The sequence below is a fragment of the Mus pahari genome, chromosome 19 (genome assembly GCF_900095145.1).
Source record: "Mus pahari chromosome 19, PAHARI_EIJ_v1.1, whole genome shotgun sequence".
Classification (NCBI taxonomy): domain Eukaryota; kingdom Metazoa; phylum Chordata; class Mammalia; order Rodentia; family Muridae; genus Mus; species Mus pahari.
The window spans coordinates 69,313,849-69,319,455 of NC_034608.1; the positions used below are offsets into that span (position 1 = coordinate 69,313,849).

The 5,607-nt window shown below is 38.6% G+C and overlaps 1 protein-coding gene across 1 annotated transcript in view; it reads right to left on the reverse strand.

Annotated features, from left to right (window-relative positions):
- Neil3 (nei like DNA glycosylase 3) overlaps positions 1-5,607 on the reverse strand; it is a 52,169-nt gene that overhangs the window by 30,079 nt on the left and 16,483 nt on the right. The window lies entirely within an intron of this gene.

The window sequence follows — 5,607 nt, forward strand, 5'->3', positions numbered from 1 at the left end:
TATATATATATATATATATATATATATATATATATATATATCCCTATAGAGGCAGTCAGGGCTTGAAAAATCTCACCATATTGCCTCTTCTTTAAGGAAGAAGAAAGTCATTTGTATTCTGTTCATCTATACTTCCCCTTTTATGCAGCCCAGTACACAAGTTGCTCTTCTTTGGGCTGAGTTTTCATACTTCCATTAATTTCATCAAGATAATCCTTTACAGGCACACCTAGAGGCTAATCTAGTCTAGAGAACATTCCCAGGCATGACCAGAGGCCTATCTTCTAGATGATTCCAGAGCCTGTAAATTGATAGTCAATATTAATCATCCTATTGATTGTTACTTTTTTTATGTTATCTGTTTTGCTTTTTCCTTTCTTCAAAGGCCCCCAAACACAGTGAGCGATTTCGTAGTGTATCAATCCAAATTTATATAAAAAATCAGATAGGACAGAAAAATTAACAATTCATTGGAAGACAGTATTATCCTAATACCAGAATTAAACGGAAGTATATATGAATATAAAACTTTAGGCCAGCATCTCTCATGAAAACGAATAAAAACATTCTCAATAAAAGAACTGTAGCAATGGGCAGAAAGGATAAACTATCACAATGAAGTAGGGCATTCGATAAGATTATGATAAGAATTGGTTCCTATAATTATAATTTACCATGTATGTTAAATGCAAAAAAAAAAAAAAAAAAAGTGTGCCCTAAAACACTCTTTTCTATTCCTATCTCAAGGGGGCAATGAAAGACCTGAACATACAGATAAGGGCTCTCTGGAGGGCCACAGCAAAGTAATGTCATCTAGAAAAAATTCTATTACTTAGAACAGATCTATTATTTAAAACAGACCCATTTCTGAATTTGTGCTGAGTCAGCTATTTTTAGGAAGGTGAGCCAAAGTCCGTCTTCTCCTGGCATTAACTGAGGAGAGTAAGGGAGCATTATGGAAAGAGCAAGTACTTTCAGTCCAGCGGACAGCGGACTACATTAGTGTTACTGCAGCATCACTGCACAGGGACATTGAACAGAGGACCAGGGATTCTGGGGAGGTCCCTGGAGTGACACACATGCTTCTTGTCCATCAGGTCAGCAATGAACACGCGCAGTGCTGTAAAGCAGCCATGCTCAACCTTTTACCTGTTACCTTCCTTGTTAGTAGCCTTCAATAAACTTGTTTTTTTTTTTTTTTTTTTTTTTTTTTAGCTCCCAAGCCACCTTGCTTTGCTTGATCCTGTCTGCCAGCAACCTAGCCCCACTGCACTAGTGCAGCTATGGTGTAGATGTTGTATACCATACAAACAAGAAAGGGAGTACTTGGTGCAAGAAAAAAATAAAAATAAAACAAACAGCAAAGAGAGTAAGAGCACGTTATCTCACAGTCTACTCACGACCACAGCTGGATTCCTAGGTCGTGCACTCCAGAGAAAAGAAAATATGTTTAGGAAGGAAGAAATGGAAGTGCTGAAGTTCACAGATGCTATACCTGTTTACAAAAATTGTCCATCTCAAAACAACACGCCCTATATATACACCAAAATATGCAAATAAGCTAGAATAATTGAGGTCAGCAAAGTTGTAGGACACAAGGCCAAGACACAGTCAAACCTTTTACTAGAGATGAACTGAAAATTCAAATTTTAGAAAACCAACCCTTTACAATAATACAAATCACCCACTGTTCTGGATAACCTTCATTGCCAGCCTGACATAGCCTAAAGTCATCTATGACGAAGAGCCCCATTGAGGTTGGTTTGTGAGCGTGTCTCTGGGACGTGGTCTTGATGACTGATTTATGTAAGAAGTCCGAGCCCTTTTAGGCTATATAAGAAAGCTGGCTGAGTACAAGCCAGTGAACAGTGTTTCTCCATGGTCTTTGTTCCAGTTCCTGATGGAATTACTGCCCAACTTCCCTCAATAATAAACAATGACCTGGAAAGGCCAACTAAAACCAACCTTTTCTTCCCTAAGGTGCTTTGGTCAGAGTGTTTGTTAGAGCAACAGATCCCAGCTGAAGCATCAACTTACCTAGAAATATAAAATATGCCTGAAGCTGGAAACTATAAGAACACAGATAAAACAAATAAAAAAGACATGTGTCCTGTGTTAATAGGGCAGGGCACAACACTGTTAACCTAACAACGATCACCTAATGATACACAGATTCAGTGTAAGCTCTATCAAGCCCTCAAGTATCCTTGATCAGAATTTTGTAGCAGTCAAAAAGCTGAGCCGAAAATTTGGAAAACCATAAAAAAAAAAAAATCTTGAAGCTTTCTAAAACATATACATTCAAGCTTCCTACAAGATAGATAAGTAAATTTAATACAGAGCTACCATATTATGGAAGAGACTATACCCAAATAATACATCATGTGCTAGCAAATAAACTTTCCTAGTGCCAGGAATTGACTACATCCTTTGAGTCACTGGGAAAACTCATCCCACAGATCTCTCCCTCAGACATTACAGGCTATCAGCGAACTTGAGGGTAAGATCCCATTACTGGAGATATCACATACTTAGGGCACAGAAGACGAAATCCAGGTGGTACTCAACTGGAAGCTTCACACCTACTGGCTAGAGTACTGGAAGCTGTTATGCTCATAACTGGAGGGGGAAAGTAACTATGAATCTTACCCAGCTATGATCCCTGTGAATTGCAAAAATGATCAGCCTGTAAGATACCGTCCACTGGAGCAAGAGTGGCAGGAATGTTTCAAGAGAATATTTTTTTTCCTTTATTTAAGACCTACTCTATGAGACAGAACCCATCTCTGACATTGTTAATGAAGAAAAAGACCTGAGACTAGAGACTAAATAGTTAATGGGTCCTAGAGGAAACCTACTACTACTATTTTGTTCAATGAACATAGCAATAAAATACCCCTTGATGACATGCTGCAGTACCTATAGATGAATGTGTCACTCAACCCTAACCAGAGCTTCCTTCTAATAGATGGTAACTAACACAGAGGCCTACAACTAGACACAAACAGGGAGTGAGAGACATTAGAGTGCCCAGCGCTATAAGGAATGCCTTCCTCCCATCCTTCACCTCAAGACTCAGGGGTCTGTGGAAGTGGAGGACAGGACAATTGTAAGAATCAGAGCTGGTAAATGACATCAAGGACGCAGTGTGTTCTACACACTACAGGACAGATCCACATATGAATGTACAGAGACTGTGGTAGGATGCAGAGGAGAAAGTCCTACCCTTAGCAAAGAAGCTGTTCCCAATTGATGACTTCTGGGGAAGATCTTCAATGAAGTATGACTGGACATATCAACCGGATTTCAGGCAGACCCCAGGCTTAGGAGAAGTTAGGCAATAAAATTCAACTCTATTTTCGGTTTGTTTGTTTGTAGAAAAAGAACATGAAATTTGCTAGGTAGAGAGGGTGGGAGGGTCTAGAAGTACTTGGAGGAAGGAAAAGGATACAATCAAAATATATTGTAAGAAATTCTCTTAGAAAGGGCAATTTGCAAATTCATCTGGAATAACAAGAAACCTAGGATAGCAAAAACTATTCTCAACAATAAAAGAACCTCTGGGGGAATCACCAAGCCTGACCTCAAACAGAACTACAGAACAATTGTGATTAAAAACTGCATGGTACTGGTACAGTGTCAGACAGGTAGATCAATGGAACAGAATTGAAGACCCAGAAATGAACCCACACACCTATGGTTACCTGATCTTTGACAAAGGAGCTAAAACCATCCAGTGGAAAAAAGACAGCATTTTCAACAAATGGTGCTGGCACAACTGGCTGTTAGCATGCAGAAGAATACGAATTGATCCATTCTTATCTCCTTGTACAAAGCTCAAGTCTAAGTGGATCAAAGACCTCCGCATAAAACCAGAGACACTGAACTATATAGAGGAGAAAGTGGGGAAAAGCCTTGAAGAAATGGGCACGGGGGAAAATTCCTTAACATAACAGCAATGGCCTGTGCTATAAGATCAAGAAATTCTCAAAGAATAAATAAAATATATAAAATGAATAAAGCAGGATGACTCATCTACCATATCTGTACTTTAAAACTACTTTAAGAAACTGTATTATTGATGAAAATGGATACCGGGATCCATTAAAGAATATGGTGAGCTCAGAAATACACATATGAGGTAAACTTTTCTCAATAACATTGAAAAGAAATGTCTGAGAGAAAAGGTAACCACCATAACAGGTGTCAGGACAATCGGACAGAAGCAGGGAGGAACTACCATATAAACAGAAAGCACCAAAACTCTCATCCAGCACTCTACTCAGACTTAACTCAGAGTGGATCAGTACCCTAAACAGACTAAGATCGTAAGCACACACCAATAAAATGTAACAAGTGACTTTGTAGTAGAGAATATTTAAAGGTTTTATAAAACTTTTGATCTAAAGAAGAAAACAAATTGATCTTCAAAAGACACAATAAGAAAAAGAGAGAGAGAGAGAGAGAGAGAGAGAGAGAGAGAGAGAAGACACAGAAATAGGTTAGGAGTGTACTTTTTAAAATTAAAGTCCTATTGTAATGTGGGACTCTGTTGAGTTTGTGTTAGTAAATACAGATTCCAACAGCTGTCTGCCAGTGACCTTGAATTGTTACACAGAAGAATCATTAGGGCTGCAGGAAATTCAAAGTAAGCAAGCCAGTGGATTTTTTCCCCTACCCATATATTGAGATAGGTACTCTCTAGGGATGCCACTAGTTCACGTAGCTTAAAGATGTGATTGCCCTTGTTCAGAACTTCATGGAACACTTACTGACAGCCCTTCACTGAGAAATGACTCCCTCCTTATCAGCGTGGTGGGGGAACATTTGATAAAAAGCCACCCTCTCATCCTACCAAAATAAATCTACACTTAACACCAAGAATCAATAACATATCAATGTTTTCAACTATCACCCATGGATTCCACTGTGTACGACTCTCACCAGTGCTAAGCGTTTTCAACCACATCAATCTACCGAGGTAATAATGTACCTGGCAATACATCATTACTGCATGAACCAGCGGACATATGCTGATGTTATCAATTCCAGACTAAAGAAAACCATAAAGTGACAATGTGGCCCAAGGACAGAAGAAGTTGCTGACAAGTAAAAGGACACCTCAAAGGAGAAGCAATTACAGAAACCTGAAGTACTCCAAATATGCAGTCGATGAGACGCAATAAATAACAACCAGAGAGCCATGTCCCCTCTGTGAGTGTTTCTCACCCTCCCTAGGTTAGAAGTGCAGGGTACAGGAACAGCTCTTTTCCTTTTCAGGTGATAACTGGTCAGTGTCATAAAGGAATACCAAACAAGACTCCAGGAAGCAAAGTCAAATTCACTGTTTGCAAAACGTGATGCTAACTCTAAAACCACACAGTGATTTGACAGACACGGGAAACCACAGAACTATTTTATTTACCTGAAAAAGTTAAATAGGCAGTCATATAAGTCTAATGTTATCAAAGCAATAAAGGCCATATATATGTGTGTGTGTGTATATATATATATATATATATATATATATATATATATATATATATATATATATATATATGTGTGTGTGTGTGCTACAACAAGCACAAAATTACTGTGCATCCCTGC